Below are 17,212 nucleotides of genomic sequence, written 5' to 3'. Positions count from 1 at the left end.
AAAGATTAGTGGTAAACCACTATTGGGATTGGCATAGTTTTAGAAACCAATAAAAGATGACCAAAAAAATAAAGGAGAAGATAAACTTTGAGGGTAAACTAGCAAGTAATATAAAAAATACAACAAGAGATTCTTTAAATATATAAAAAGGAAAAGAGAGTCCAAGTGAACATTGGCCCCTTAGAGAACGAACAATCGATAATGGGGAACCAGGAAATAGCAGAGGAGTTAAACAAATATTCTGTATCAGTCTTCATGGTGGATGACACCAGTAACATTCCAATAATACTAAATAACCAAGGGGCAGAAGTGGGGAAGGAAGTAAATACAATCAAAATCACCAAGGAACAAGTACCAGGAAAACTAATGGGCTAAAGGTCGGTAAGCCCTCTGGGTCTGATGGGCTGCAGTCTAGGATACTGAAGGGGTAGCTGCAGAGATAGTGGATGCACTGGCAGTAATCAACCTTAAATTCTGGAAATGTCCCAGAGGATTAGAAAACTGCCAATGTAACACCTTTATTGAAAAAAGAAGGGAGATAAAAAGCATGTAACTATAGACCAGTTAGCTTAACTTCTGCCATTGGGAAAATATTAGAGTCCATTATAAAGTATATAATAGCAGAGTATTTAGAAATATACGATAAAATCATTGATTTCAGAGTCAACATGGCTTCCTGGATGAGAAATCATGCCTGACAAATTTATTAGAATTCTTTGAGATGGAAACGAGCAGTGAAGATGAAGATATATACTTGTATTTCCAAAATGTGTTCAATAAGGTACCACACAAAAGTCTACTTAGTACGATAAGAGCTCAAGGTGTTCGGGGTAGTACATTAGCATGGATAGAGCATTGACTAACTGGCAGGAGAGAGAGAGTTGGGATATGAGGGGTATTTTCAGGATAGCAACATGTAACTAGTGGAGTGCCACAGAGATCTGTGCTGGGGCCACATTTACAATACATATTAATGACTTGGACTTGGGAAGTGAATGCACTATTGTCAAGTTTGCGGATGACTCAAAAATAGGTGAGAAGGCAAGTGGTGAGGGTGACACAGAGTCTACACAGGTCAGTTTGGGTGAGTGGCCAAAAACTTGGCAGATGGAAAAGAATGTAGGAAAATGTGAAGTTATGCACTTTATTAGGAAAAATAAAGGAGCTGAATACTTTTTAAATGGAGAAAGACTGCAGAAAGCTGCAACACAGAGGGATTTGGGGGTCCTCATGCATAAATCAGTAAACGTTAACATGCAAGTTAAGCAGATAATTCGGAAGGTAAATGGAATGTTGCCCTTTATTTCAAAAGGAATGGAGTAATAAAATAAGGAAGTTATGCTAAAACTATACAAGGCAGTTGGACGACACCTGGAATACTGTGAACAGTTGTGGTGCCCTTATCTGAGGAAAGATATACTGGCATTGGAGGAAGTCCCGAGTCTTCACTAGGTTGATTCCAGGTATGGAGGAATTTTCTTATGTGGAGAGATTTAGTAGGTTGGGCCTCAATGAGTTTAGAAGAATGAGAGATTACCTTATTGAAACATACAAGATTCTCTGGGGGGTTGACAGGGTGGATGCTGAGAGGATGTTTCCCCTTGTGGGAGAGTCTGAACCAGAGGCCATAATCTAGAGTAAAGGGTCACCCATTTAAGGCAGAGATGAGGACGAATTTCACCTCTCAGAGGGTAGTGAATCTTTGCAATTCGTTACCACAGAGACCTGTAGCGGCTGGGTTATTAAGTCTGTTCAAGGCTAAGTTAGACAGATTTTTAATCAATAACGGAATCAAGGGTTTTGGGGATAAAACGGGAAAGTGGAGTTGAGAATTATATCAGATCAGTCAAGCTCTAATTGAATGGCGAAGCAGACTCGATGGGTCAAATGTCCTACTTCTGCTCCTACATCTTCTGGTCTATATCTTCTGGAGGGTGCGTCCAGAGCAAGAGGGCTTACCTTAAAATTGGGAACAAGGCTGTTCAGGGGTAATGCAAGGAAGCACTTTTTCCCACGAGGGTTATGGAAACCTCAATTGAGTAGCCCATTTCTGTTTTGTGTTCCTACATAATATTTGCATCAATGCCAATTTTAAAGATTCTGGTATAGCAACTACAGTGTTCAGTTATTGTAGGCAGAAACAGCTGTGTTTACTCATGTTTGCCCTGAGTGTGATAGAAGAGCCTCTGGCAGCTTTGAATAAAATATTTCCTTTCAAAAAAAAATTTCAACACAATGAAATTATGCTCAACATAATTTGAAATTAATGATGGATATATACATTGCTCAAAGCATCAAAAGTGGCTGCTATTTATTACTGGATAATCTCATGAAAGCTTGTACATATTATGGGTTGATCGTGGATAAGATCTTTTACGAGAAATCTTTAAAAAATTTCACTGATAATTTATCATACAGAACAGGTCTCAGTGTTTATTATTCCTTTTATTTTCTGTAAACATTTTTGGAGGTAGTAAGCGCTTAAAAGGCTGTTTTGCAAATGTTTAAGTGTATAAATGTTAGTTTAGACTATGTCTACCAATGAATGCAGTTAGTACAATCAATTTTAATTTAATTAACTTAATGTCAGGTTCTATCAACCATCAAGTAGAGTGGGAAAATCAAGTTCGTGCATAACCGGTGTTTAGTAATTTCTTCCAAGTAGCTATCGCACAGATAGTGTCAAGGCACCAAATGTTCCAGTGAAGCTCAGTGCAAACTGGAGAAACAGCACCCCATTATCCGATCAGGCACTTCACAGCCTTCTGGACTCAACAATGAGTTTAACAACTTCACATTATGAGTCCTCTCTATCTTGACACTTCAGTTTTAGCCCCATTTCTTTCTGTTCCAATGCCCCCCCCCCCCGCAAGGGCCACCTGTCACTTGTTCTTCAGTTTTGCTTTCACAGAGCTTTGTTCTGCTATTAACACATTCTGCTGTCATATCTTTATGCCATTATCAGCACCTTCTTTAGTCTGCACCATTATCATGAACGCTCCCTTTGTGTTGTGCCCATAACATCTTTATCAAATCTCTCCTAGTTCCCATCTGGCTCTTCCCGTCTCCTCCACCCCCCCTATTAAGCAGTGTAAAATCCATAATTTTTCTCTCTCTCTTCAGCTCTGAAGAGTCACATGGACTCAAAACGTTGGCCAGAATCTTTCCAAAAATGCAGAGAGAGTTGGCTCAGGCGAGAAAACCAGTGTGAAGCTTGCAGGCTGCACAGCCAGCTTTTCTAACCATATTGAACAGTATTCTGCAGTTTCAAAGGTGAAACAAGTTTCAGTTTCACAGTCAGCCGGGAATCCTGAGATCGGGACATCCTTTTTAAGGGTGCCCCGAGATCAGATTTAAATAAAAGGCATCTCCACACACACCCCCCATGGACATCAAGACTGGCCAAGTACATCACGGACAATGGGATCCCCCTGTGGTAGTCACCACTGTTGTATTATATTGTATATATGGGTATTACGGTAAGGCCCCTGTACTACAGGTATGGGGGTAGATCCCTGCCTGCTGGCTCCGCCCAGTAGGCGGTGTATAAATGTATGTGCTCTGAACAGCAGCCATTTCGCAAGCTGCTATAGGAGGCTACACATCTCTGTGTAATAAAGCCTCGATTACATTCTACTCTCACCTCATCGTAATTGACAGTAATTACATCACCCCCCATCAACAGAGATGACGACACCCCTCCTTCCCACTGACATGGAGAACCCCCCGCACAGACATCGAGATCCCCATACAGACATGGGAAATACACCTCCCACGGATGTCAAAACCCCCAACACAGAAGGGCAAACCTCCTATTCCATGGGTAAGGGTAACCAATGCAATGAATCGCACAGAGGGCCCCAGCCAGAGGCATTGCCAGAGTGCCAGGGGGCAATACCCAGGCATATCCCTCACCACCCGATGGCTATATTTAATCGTGCAACCTGGCAGGTCATCTCAACTGATTCTCGATTTTGAAAACAAGTAGTGATCCTTGCCAACGTGATGTCACCTCGACTGGGTGGGTAGGTGGAAGTAGCCGTGTCAAGCCTGCTAAAGTAATCTTAATTTATGCAAATCAGGTTAACACCCAATTATGTCACCGGCAGGAGGACAGGAAGATCTTTTTCTGAGATCTCACCAGTGCAAATCCCGGATGGAATTCTCCGCAACGGCGGAGGCCGGTCCTCGCTCCCTATTCTCCCCCCCTTCTCTCTCCCCCCCCCTCTTTTCTCCCCCCCTCCCCCCCCCCCCCCCCTACCCATCCTGGGCTTGCTTCCTCCTGGTCTCCAAACCAGTTCGGACATGGTTGCCAGAAAATTCACTTCCTGACAGTCACAAGATGGAGGTGGGAACGGGGTTTAAGAAGGGAGGGAAGCAAAAGACGGCAAATTATAGGCCGGTTAGCCTGACTTCGGTCCTTAGTAAGATTTTAAGAGTCCATGATTAAATATGAGATTGCCTTGGAAGTGCACCAAGTACTGAGTCAGTACAGCTTCGTCAAGGGGTTATGCCTGACAAATCTCTTAAGAATTCTTTGAGGAGGTAACAATGAAGTTAGACAAAGAAGAGCTAGTGGATGTAGTCTACTTTGATTTCCAGAAGATCGTTGATAAGGATTGGTACAGGAGGCTGGTAAACAAGAGCCCATGGTGTTAGGGGCAAGGTACTCGCATGGATAGAAGATTGGCTGACTGACAAAAGGCAGAGAGTGGAGATAAAGGGGTCTTTTTCAGGATGGCAGGCGGTATCTTTGTGGTGTTCCGTAGGGAAGCACAACTCTTCACGATATACATTAATGATCTGCTAAAAGAACTAAAGGCACTGTTGCTAAGTTTGCAGGTGATACAAAGATATGTAGATGGGCAGGTAGTGTTGAGGAAGCGGTGAGGCTGCAGAAGGACTTGGACATGTTAGGAGAGTGGGCAAAGAGCCAGATGGAATACAATGAGGAAAAGTGTGAGGTTATGTACTTCGGTAAGAAGAACAGAGGCATAGACTATTTTCTAAGTGGGGAAAGGCTTCGGCAATCTGAAGCACAAAAACACTTAGGAGTCTTGGTTCAGGATTCTCTTAAGGTTAACGTGCAGGTTCAATTGGCAGTTGCAGGTTCAATTGGCAGTTAGGAAGGCAAATGCAATTTATTTTGAGTGGGCTAGAATACAAGAGTAGGGAAGTACTGCTGAGGCTGTAGAAGGGTCTGGTCAGATCTCATTTAGAATATTGTGGGCAGTTTTGGACCCATATCTAAGGAAGGATGTGCTGGCCTTGGATGGGTTCCAGAGGAGGTTCACAAGAATGATCCCTGGGATGAAGGACTTGTCATACGAGGAGCGGTTGAGGACTCTGGGTCTGTACTCAATGAAGTTTATAAGGTTTGGGGGGGGGGGGGGGGGGGGAGAGATCTCAGTGAAACTACCGAGAGGCCAAGATAGAGTGGACATGGAGAAGATGTTTCCACTGGTAGGAGAGACCAGAATCAAAAGGCACAGCCTCAAACTGAAGGGATGATCCGTTAAAATTGAGATGAGGAGGAATTTCTTTAGCCAGAGGATGGCAAATCTGTGGAACGCATTGCTGCAGAAGGCTGTGGAGGCCAAGTCACTGAGTGTCTTTAAGACAGAGATAGATAGGTTCTTAATTACTAACAGGATCAGGGTTTACGGGAGAAGGCAGGAAAATGGGGATGAGAAACATATCAGTCATGATTGAATGGTGGAGCAGACTCAATGGGCCGAACAGTCTAATTCTGCTCCTATATCCCATGGTTTTATTGGGTGCAAAATTAGTCCGGTCTCATAATTCCTGCTTCTGACATGAAACTCATGAAACTGACATAAAAGCTCAACAATCGTTTTTCTGGGATTGGGCATGCTCATGCTGCAAGAATGTTCTTTCTGTAAAATTCAGTGTGTACTGATTGAGCAGATATTATTTCTATTACTATATACTAAAATATTTTCTGTAAATTTTTACTGTATAAAGCTGCCAACACAGCCTTTCAAAACTTCCTCAAGAACGTGTCAATCGTTGCAGGGGATCATTCGTACACAAAGCTTCACAAAACACAGACACTAACTGGAGCATTATGTTCAGTTCTGGCCACCTAATTTAAGGAAGGTGTCATGTGAGAGTACCTTTAAGAAATGGGTGTTTTTTATAGAATAACTGTAGTGGGTGTACCTTTAAGAAATGGGTGTTTATTACTACAGTGATGTCAGAGAGTGGGTGGAGCTGGGCTGTCTGCTTACTTTCATTTTTGAGCAGGCTGCTATAGAGTGAGGTTTTAGTTTTGTTTTCAGAGAGAAGATCTGCAGTGAAAGCCAGCAGATGTGCATGGATCTCTCTACAAGCTAAAGTGTGTCATTTGGATGATTTCAAAGGAATAACTGCTCTCATTGGAGAATTTAAAACTGATCTGTGTGTTAAAAGGGCCTTTTGTCTTCTGGATGTTATTTGGGAATTTATTAAGGATTACTTAGTTTGTAGTCTTTGGGGGTTGTATTTGAATTAATGGTTGCTAAGATGTTCACTGTATGTTTTAAAAAGGTTAACTTGAGTTCATAGACTAAACATTGTTTTGCTTAAAAACACTTTTCCATTTCTGCTGTACCACACCTGTAGAGTGGGCCGTGTGCTCCCCATACCACAATCTATTAAAAGTTGTGGGTCAGGTGAACTCCATGATACACTTTGGGGTTCTCTAAACTCTGGCCCATAACAAAGGATGTTGAACTCCGAGAGTGCAGAGGAAATTTACCAGAATGATAACAGGATTGAGAAATTTTAGACAGAAGAAAAGATTGGAGAAATTGGGCCTGTTCTCCTTGGAACAGAGAAGGTTAAGAGGTGACCTTATTGAGGTGTTCAAAATTATGAACAATTTTGACACGGTAAAGAAGAATATTCTGTTTCCACCAGTTGGAAGTCAATAACTCGGGGACGCAATTTCAAGGTGGTCAGCAAGAGAGCTTGGAGTGAGATGAGGAGAAGTGAGCTAGGAGTGAGGTGAGGAAAAACTTCTTTACTCAGAGTTGTTAGGATGTGGAATGCACTGCCTTGGGAGAGTGGTGGAGGTGGATTCCATAGGAGGTTTCAAAAGAGAGCTGGATAAACATTAGAAAGTGATTAATTTAGGGGGCTACGGAGATGGGGTTGGAAAATGGGACTAGCCAGATAGTTCTTTTGGGAGCTGTTGTGGAGATTATGGGCCAAATGGTCTCCATCTGTGCTGTAAATAACTTGATTTTCAAGTTCCTTACCAGAAGGAAATAATAGCAAAATGCATTTTACAATTCATGTTCTGCTTAAAGTCAGGTGTTTCTAAGTCTTGATTCAATAAAAAAAAAAATCTGTAAAAACTTCTGTAGACTAGTGCAGGTCTTTTCTTCTACTTAGGTGCAACATCAGCACATCAATAAAATGCATATATTTACAAATAGAATTTCCACTCAGATACAAATTAAGCAAGTGATCAAAAAAATTAAGCAAAATAATCAACATTATCTTAGGACTGTCCACTGCAGATTACTACTGCACAAAGTTCATAACTCAATGAGAAGAAATACGAGCAAGGAGAAAACCATGTCAACTTCCTTTTAACTCAGGAGTTTATTGAAAACTGTTAGTCAGGTATTTTATCACCTACATTTAAGTCCTAGCAATCTTTCTTCTGAAACGGAGATGATAGAGGAATTGTTAAAGTCATAAATAATGTTGAGAGATTTAAAAAAGACTTACCATTCATGATCAGCAGATGCCCCAAAGCACTCTACAGTTTATTAAGTGCTTTTGTAGTGTAGTCACTATTATAATGTAGAGCCAGTGTTCCAACTCATCCTTCCCTTATCACAACACTCCCTTAAAAGTCTCCGCTTCCTTTTGCAAAAACGTGGAGATGTTACCAGCTGCCTATGTAACACCAACATGTTCTCTGTCCCGTTCACCTTTGTTTCAGTATTTTCGCTGGGCTTGTAAAAATTAAAACTGCACCATTTCAAAATGTTAAATTGTGTCTGGCATTCATCATTATGACATTAATGGAAAACTAAAACAACTTTTTGTAATCACACTGAAAGATACTTGGTTCAGATTGACATTCTGATAAATTATTGATGGGAATTTAATTGAATATTTTTTTCACCTGAATGTTTTGACCTAAATAGTAACAGGAGTAAGCCGCTTGCATGCATTTTGACGATCCCAATACTATTCAACATAAGGTAATTTGTTGAATAAACAAAAGATTAATGGAGTTGCAAGCACAAAAACGTCTAGGTCTATTGCGGTAAACAGAATGATGTGTCATGGATGATTGAACAGACAAGAACTCATTCACACAGTATGGGACCATCAGCAAATGATTTTGCACTTTTTCTATTGGTTGATTTGATTGCATAACAGAGGCTAAAGTTAAATGCATTTGGAGATACGGTTTGTGTTTGGGGTGCAGGAGAGGGGTTGTTAGCTACACAACCTGTTGCTTTTTTCTAAAAAAAACAATGACAGTATAAACTCTTGACCTAATATAATTTGGCAACAATGGTTCACAATAATAATAGTAAGAGGAAAAGGCTGTTTCCGATTGAATATTGTAATTATAGACTCTGGGCAGGTCATATGAAAGTAACACAGTGAAATTAAATAAAACTTTGAATGAAGAAGCATGACCTTTGGATTTCCTCTCAATTTCTCTTCGTAGATCCTTTAATGCCAAGTCTCTGCCAATGAAAGGCCAAAGAGTGATCTCATTTGAGATCACTACCCAATTCTGCTCATAATGCTGTTGCCAAAAGGCTTGCTGCAGCCTGTTAAGTGTCCTGATTTTTCTTCCTCATGCAGGAAACATCTAGGATTATTTTCTCTCTGCCCAAACAGTTCACACTGGTAACCAAGTGCAGTTGGCACTTGTGCCCAATGCTGGGAGGTCAGCAGTCAGTTGTTAGAACTAGCCTGCCAGGAGGCATCAGAAAACCTCAAAAATTATACTTTTTCAACTGTCAGCACCAGTAACTGTCAGCTCTTGGTTACTCTTTCAGTTAGGTCTTCCTGTCACAACATCATAGTTTCAGCATTTCAGTTGGGACTTACTATACCACTTTTGAGGCCATCAGTCTTCAAGCAGACTAATGTGTGCAGGCTAATGCTCCTCATTGGTCCAGTGTTAATCAATGTTTGTCAGTTGACGCAAGCACCTTCCTTGCAATGTGCATTCCAACTGTATTCCAATGTCTGTTTCTGTGATATTGTCCTGATCCAGCTCGGGCAAAACATAGAACAGTCAACGCAATCTTTTCCACAATACTGGAGTTCTCCACTCCAAAAAGTATGGTGCTCTTTCCAAGGGCTGGTGCAGACTTGATGGGCTGAATGACCTCCTTCTGCACTGTAAATTTTATGATTCCATAATTTAATGAAATAACTTGCATCTTGAAAAATCTGTTTCCAACTTTGTTGCATGAAATGCTCATATTGGCCAAAAAAATCCTCAGCACTTTGAAATAAATTACTAAAAAACTGATGGAAGTAACGGTAAGGTAGGAGCAGGTTAAGTACTTCAACTGTTGCCTCAGTTGGCAGCATAGTTAATGAATCCATAGGTCCAACTCCAGGCTGACACATCAATGACCCATAACTTCCTCGAAGTGACAATCAGCAGTGGATTGCTATAAGTGGTGACCCAATTGTGCTCAAGTGAAAGTGCTTGTCTCGCACAACCTTCCTGATTCAGGTCAAGTGGAACTGAAGAAGCAGATGCGCCTCGAGTTCCAGCAGCAAAGTGTAAATGGAGTGGAGCAAAGAAGGACACATTTCTTTTTTTCAGCACTAGCTACCGTAAAGCAGGTGAGCTTAAAAGTCCCATAGAAAGGGAGAAGGTAAGTTTTGAAGTTAAATGAATGGGAAAATGGAAAGTGGGGGATGGGGGTTCAGACATGGTGGGGAGGGTTCCCAGACATTGGGCATGGGGGAATCCCATGCAGGTGGTGGTGGCAGTGCGGGGGGGGGGGGGGGGGGGGGAATGCAGGGCTTAGTCTGGGTGTTTGAATTAGTTACTCTGAAGTTAGAAGTGCTTTATTTCCTTCTACTCTTTTAGAGTAGCTATAAATATAAAACTGATAGAACTATGTGAGGTTAGCAATTTAAATTGGGTGGTTTCCAGTCCAGTGCAATTGTCCAGGGGAAGTTAGCTTATGGACAATTGTCAGGCAAATCCTCACATTGGGACTTCCAAGAGGGATTCCCCATCTCATCATTAAGGTACTTCCACCACAACACTGGGGAGCCAGGAGGTTAAGCTAACTAGAAAGTGCAACATTCCTGGAAATGCCATCCTTTACATTAAACCAAGGCCCTCTCATGTCCATTGCTTTTAGTAGATAGGTGGAAAAGTTATTTAGAATGTCCAGAATAACATTCTTTCTCAACCAATATCACCAAAAAAAATAGATTCACAATTTAAGGAATTCTACTGTATATAATTGGCCATTATGTCTGCCGTTGTAAGAGTGTAATAGTTCATTCCTTGCGAAATGCATTGAACTACCTGAGGATGTGACAATATAAATGCAAACTCTTCAACTTTATACCATTAAAGTAAATAAAATACTTTTCACTCATAATGTAAGAAAGATGCACATTCCACAACAGAGTTTGGAAAGGTGTAATGACTGTCAAGAGAAATGTTTTAATGTTTTAACCATTTTGAGTACAATTATTCTTGATTGAGAATAGCTACAAATTATGTCATTCAGCCCAAGGGGGAAAAGACACAAATGGTCAGATGATAACCTATAAAGGGGGTACTGTATATCTAACACAGCATGCAAATTTGTGGTATATCGTGTAGAAGTGCTGGTCTAAAAACTACACACATTATTTTATTATATATTGCATCATTATACAAGAGGAAACAGGGTCCTCTGGGGAAGACTAAACGTAGGGTAGTTGGCATATTTTATTTTCACATTTTAGCGGAAGTAACTAGTGGCCTTGGTTTGAACCACGCAAACACAAAACTTTTATTTCTGCATTTAAGAGAAAAATACCAAAATAGTCAATGCTCTTGTTCCTCGGTTACACGAACATGGGTGAAGCAACTTTTAATCTGCCAGTTACGAGGTGGATGTTGATCATCAGAGCAAATAAGGACAAGACAATAATCTATTCACAGCAGGATGCCACAAGGCACCAAATTTGACGTGACATCTCTTCACCTCTGAAACCAAACAGCCTCTGCAGCACTCAGTTGCAATATCGATTGGATTAAACAAATAATGGATTGGCTGAGAATAGTTGTAAAATACATGGCAGATCCACATTTTCACTGAAGACTATGAGCCCTTCATTGTTGTGCATCAGAACAAGTGATATTGAGGAGGCTCACAACAACAGTACACCTTAAAACAACTCTGCACCTTATAATACAATCTGGTTCTAAATAATTATACTATTGTAATCATGATCTAAATTATTTTCAGGTTCACTTAATAATAAATCAATATTAGATCATATGTCTTACATTATCTTTTTCAAATGACATCAGAATATCTTCAATGTCAAATGAAACAAACAGTCTGCTGCACAAACGCATGATAATCTTCTCATTGCAAATAGGTGCTTCTAAATGAATTTAAGATAAATCTAAACCTGGACAGATGATGTTCACAATTGGCTGTCAAAATGTTTGGCTAAGTAGATTACTATTATAATTTACTCACACTGTCTGTAATCTTCTATCAATTGATAACGATAAACTTAAAGGTGATTTCGTTTCCATTCTAATCACACGACACAATGGAGATAACAATCCATTTGTTTCAGAACTGAAGCAGACTTGCAGTGATTTACTGATCTCCTGGATTTAAATTGTTTCAATTTTGTTTGATGGATTCAAATGTTTGGGGGCATAAACAAACTGTACTTTGATATTTGTCAAAATTTGCTTTCCTGAACATCAATAATCTGATATAATTCAAGCATGGGTTCTAGTAGATTTTCATAATCTGATGCCTTGTTATGGATGAATTCTAATTGATCCTGCTTCATGCCCCCATAGTTCCATGTTCTAAATTTTAAAAAACAATTCCCTGATAACAAAGTGCACATTATCTAACAATAAGCAAACTTTCATACCATCATTCAACCTGGTCCTTGTTTTAAAAGTTAAAAAGACTTGCAAAGGGCAGCAAGCACAATGAAATGCACTGGTACAAATACACAATGTCACAAAACAGTCGGATTGAGACGGCATTTATTTTGCTGAATTACTGATACAGCTGCCTGACTTTGGCAGATGGCAGCAAAGTTTTCCTGTTTGCTCATTTACCTACCAGCAGCTGGCCAGAGCAACAGTGACTGAAGAATATGAACAATAAGCTGCCTGTCCTCAGCTGGCGTGCTGCAGTGGGATGGGTCAGTGGGAAGATAACAAGGATAAAGGAAAAAGAGACCAGAGAAAAAACCTCAAACAAATGTACACTAATTTATACCAGCATTTCATAAAACAGATGTATTTAAAAATACTTGCCTTACATAATTTCATCTATAACAGTTTCTCAGTAAAATAAAAACACGGTCATCATTCACAATGTAAAATGTTTCTCAAAGAAGCTGCAGTACCAAACGTGACTACCAGAGGGCAGTATTGATTTATTCACCAATTCCTGGTAACCAAATTTGGCGGTTTGATGGCTAAGGCTTTCTAATAAAATGTAGCAATTTACATATTTAGAACTGTACCAAGATTATTTTTGAAATCAAGTCAGTCAGTAGTTTATTAATGGGATATAAGGAGGTCTGCTTGTGTAACTCAATACCTTCGAGCACTTCTACATCTTTGCACACAGAATATCAGTAATACATAAACAAATGTGTAAATACTAAAACGGTGATTGTGCTGATGTCTAGAATTGTTCTACTGATCAAATAGCTTAACTTTGAATCACATACTTGCAATTATTTCAGAAACCTAAATAGGAAAATACAATCAAGTGACACATACATCATAGAATCCCTACGGTGCAGAAGGAAGCCATTTGTCCTATTGAATCTGCACCGACTGACTTCCGATGACGGGATGTGCTGAGGACATACATCAGGTGGCTCTCCTCCGAACCGGGACACAAAATGGCAATTTTAGTTGAATTTTTCCCAAATTTCAAGGGAAAAAAAATCCCTCAACAACTTAAGGAGGGTAATCGAGGAGGATGCCAGCGAACGGGATCTCAAGGGGCTGAAGAGACTGCAGAAGCAGCGGAAAGTACCTCGACCAGCAGGCAGACGAGATAGCAGACCCACGAGGAGGCAAAGGGGCCCCGACCACCCAGGAGAGAGGGCATCCGACAATCCACGCATTAGCCTCCCCCTCTACCACGTGCAGGCGGACGGAAGAGTTTCCTGATGAAGGAGCTGACCGCCAAGAAAGAGGCGATCAAGATAGAAGTCCAGGTTTCGGTCAAGGTGAGGTAGCGGAGGTGATGGCCATCATGCAGCATGCAATCGACGGGCTGGGGAAAAAAGTGGCAACCCCAGGAGAGGATGATCCCCGACCTGGAAAAGGCTTTGATGGACCAGAGCGACAGAATCATCACCCTGGCGACAGAGATAAAAAGGTTAGTGGCGGCCCAGGTGAACCTAAAGGGAAAAGTCAAGGATCCGGAGAACAGGTCCCGACGGCAAAACATCCGGATCGTGGGCCTGCCTGAAGGCAAGGGAAAAGACCCAATGGACATCGTCGCCCAAAATGCTGGGCCACTTAGTCGGGAGAGATAGCTTCCCCAAACCCCCAGAGCTCGACTGAGCACATAGGTCACGTAGACCGGAACCCAAGGCCAGGGAGCAGCCGAGGGCGATTATTGCAACGCTCCACCGATACCAGGACCCGGAGAGGATCCTGCAGTGGGCACGACAAAAAGCAAGCACCTGGGAAGGACACAGAATCAGAATTTACCAGGACATTGTGGCAGAACTAGCAAAACGCAGGGCCAAATTGATCTTGCACAAGAGCAGGGTACGTTTCGGTATGCTGTTCCCGGCCAGGCTCAGGGTCACACACCAAGCGTTACTTCAACTCCCCAGAGTAAGCGAATGTGTTCATCAGAACCAACAGCCTGGACAAGGGACAGGCACGGCAATGATGAGAGTTGTACAGGGAAAGATTCTAAAAGAGCAAAAGACTCGATGGACAGAGGGCATGTTTGTGCGGGACTGTGCTGCCTCGTTCCAACCATGAAGGGAATACTGAGCCTAGAAAGGAACAGGGATGGGGAAGGCAGGTGAGGGGTTAGACAGGGAGAACAGACAGCCAGCGGGCATAAGGAAGGGGCTAGACCAGCCCAGGGAGGAGGGCCACCACACAGCAGAGATAGCTAGCACAGCAAGGTAGAAAGCAAAGGGGACCGCAGCGTACCTCCCGGCAGGGACAAGAAAGGGAGACGCACAGGGGGGTTCAGGGAGGGGGGACATGGGGTGGGGGGAAAGGGACAGAAAGGGAACAGAGAAGAAAGAAATGAGCTGGGTATCGTACAGGCCTCGGCAGGTGAGGTACAGACTGAGGAAGAAAGATGGCACCGTAAGCAGCCACTTTGGAGGGTCCCTGGACAAAGGTAAATCTCAGAGTGTAGGGGTGCACCCACATGCATACACATAGTTGGCAGCCATGTTGGGTGCCCCATGGACAAAGGGAAACCTTGGAGTGCAGGGGCCCGTCCTCATAGTGGAACAGTGACTGTGGCTATTTTGGGCAGCCCCCTATGAAAGGGAAACCCCGGAGTGCAGGGGTGCATCCACCAGGTAAGTATGGTTCATCCTGCGGGAGCGGGGGGAGACAGACCCTCCCTACAAGGATTATCACCTAGAATGTCAGGGGACTCAAAGGCCTGGTGAAAAGATCCAGAGTCTTCATCATCTGAGAAGCCTGAAAGCTGACATAGTCTTCCGAAATGAAACACACCTGAGGGAGAATGACCGACTGCAGGTAAGAAAGGGCTGGGTGGGACAGACGTACATTTCATGCTATGGGATGAGGGCTAGGGGAGTAGCCATATTGATTAGTATAAGGATGAGGTTCACGGTGACAAGGACAGTCACGGACCAAGGGGGAACAGTACATCTTGGTCAGCGGTGTCCTAGACGGGCACCGATAGTACTGGTTAATGTGTATGCGCCAAACTAGGATGACACAAGCTTCATGAAAAAGACCATGGTGGAAACCCTTGACATTGACACGCATCACTGATCATGGGGGCGACTTCAAATGTGTACCGGACCCATTAACAGACCTTTCAAACCTGATGGCCAGGGAGCTGGCAACATTCATGGAGCAGACGGGGGCAGTGGACCCATGGCGGTTCGTACACACCAGTGAGAAGGAATTCTGGTTCTTTTTGTCCATCCACAAGGCATACTCGAGAATCGACTTCTTTGTAGTGGGGAAAGCAGTGCTTCCTGGAATAGCAAAGGCAGAATACTCTGTGATAGTGATCTCCATCCACACTCCATACTACACAGATGGAGACCGGCCGTGCCCAGCACCCCATGTGGAAGTTGCACATGGATCTACTGGCTGATAAGGTCTTCTGCCAGAAAATATGATGTGGAGATGCCGGCGTTGGACTGGGGTGAGCACAGTAAGAAGTCTTACAACACCAGGTTAAAGTCCTTCACCTGAGGAAGGAGCTGCGCTCCGAAAGCTCGTGTTTGAATCAAACCTGTTGGACTTTAACCTGGTGTTGTAAGACTTCTTACTGTGCCAGAAAATATCACAGGCCATAGGTGAGTGTGTTACAAACAACCAGTACGGGGGAAATCTCACCTGGGAGGCACGAAAGGCGGCGATTAGGGGAGAGATTATACTTTACAAGGTACAAAGAGATAGGTAAGACAGGGTGGCCAGGCAAAAAAATAATCAACTCCATTCTAGAGATCGGCAGTAAATACTCTGAGGCCCTGACGTAAATACTCTAAGGCTCTGCGGAGAGGAAAAAGCTACAAATGGACTTTAAACTGCTAGCCACCAGGAAAGCAGTGTACCAACTCCGCCAGACATGGGGGACCTTCTATGAACATGGTAAAAAGAGATCAACCAAACATGTGAGACATTCTACTGAGGGCTGAACACCTCCGAACCTCCCGATGGGGACGCGGAGATGGAACGGTTCCTCGATGGATTGGACATGCCAGTCATGGGAGACGATAGATGGGGGGAACTGGAAGCACAAGTAGGACAGAGAGAGATCATGGAGCGTATCAGCTCCAGGCAGGCGGGGAAGGTGCCAAGACCTGACGGGTTCCCGGCAGACTTCTATAAGAAATTCGTACCAGCACTGGTCCCACACCTACAGGACATGATCGCAGACTCGCTGGCGAGGGGCACCCTGCTTCCTACAATAACAAAGGCCACGATATCGCTGATACCCAAGAGAGACAAGGACCCGACAGAAAATGGATCATATAGACCCATTTCACTGCTGAATGTAGACTCGAAAATACTTGCAAAGGCCCTGGCCAAGAGACTGGAGAACTGAGTATCAGATAGTCGCAGAGGACCAGACGGGCTTTGTCAAGGGTAGGCAGCTGGACTTTGTCAAGGGTAGGCAGCTAACTACGAACATCAGGCGGCTGTTGAACGTAATAATGACCCCTTCCAGGGACAGAACAACAGAGTTGATAATCTCCCTGGACACAGAGAAGGACTTTGACTGAGTCGAATGGAAGTACCTCATAGAGGTGTTGGAGCAGTTAAGGAGAAGGACAGGATTCACCTCATGGGTGAAACTCTTGTAAAATGCCCCCAAGGCGAGCATTCGGACCAACACCACCAGGTCTGAATACTTTCAGTTCACAGAGGCACAAGGCAGAGATGCCCACTATCCCCGCTCCTGTTCGCCCTGATAATTGAACCACTGACGATCGCTCTGCGAGATGGAAAAAGCTGGAAGGTGAGGCAGAGAGCAGAGTTTCACTCTATGTGGATGACCTGCTCCTCTACGTCTCGGACCCACATAACGGCCTGAAAGTCCACTGGGCAGCCACAGCCGATAGGGTGAAGGGATGGATATGAGAGCCACGGAATGGGTGAGGCTGGAGGTGTCCCCCTGCAAGGGAACAACCCTCCGAGCCCTTGCCACGGCAGTGCTCCCATCACCCCCATTAAAGCACACATTCAACCAGTGGTGTGAGCCACATTGAAGATGTGGAATCAAATGAACCAACA

The 17,212-nt window shown here is 43.1% G+C and overlaps 1 protein-coding gene across 6 annotated transcripts in view; it reads right to left on the bottom strand.

Annotated features, from left to right (window-relative positions):
* LOC119967541 (CYFIP-related Rac1 interactor A) overlaps nt 1-17,212 on the bottom strand; it is a 335,741-nt gene that overhangs the window by 102,472 nt on the left and 216,057 nt on the right. Inside the window, exon 5 of one of the 6 annotated variants that reach the window (XM_038800233.1) lies at nt 15,279-15,444. The exons of 4 other annotated variants lie outside the window; for them this stretch is intronic. The gene's annotated coding sequence lies outside the window, so the exon portion shown is untranslated. Of the gene's footprint in view, nt 1-12,329; nt 12,398-15,278; nt 15,445-17,212 lie in introns of all 6 variants that reach the window. One more of the 6 variants, XM_038800232.1, reaches the window with a different exon arrangement.

The sequence above is a fragment of the Scyliorhinus canicula genome, chromosome 6, assembly GCF_902713615.1.
Source record: "Scyliorhinus canicula chromosome 6, sScyCan1.1, whole genome shotgun sequence".
In the NCBI taxonomy this organism is placed as follows: domain Eukaryota; kingdom Metazoa; phylum Chordata; class Chondrichthyes; order Carcharhiniformes; family Scyliorhinidae; genus Scyliorhinus; species Scyliorhinus canicula.
Note: the sequence above shows the minus strand (reverse complement) of the source record. Positions and strands in the feature narration are given on the sequence as shown.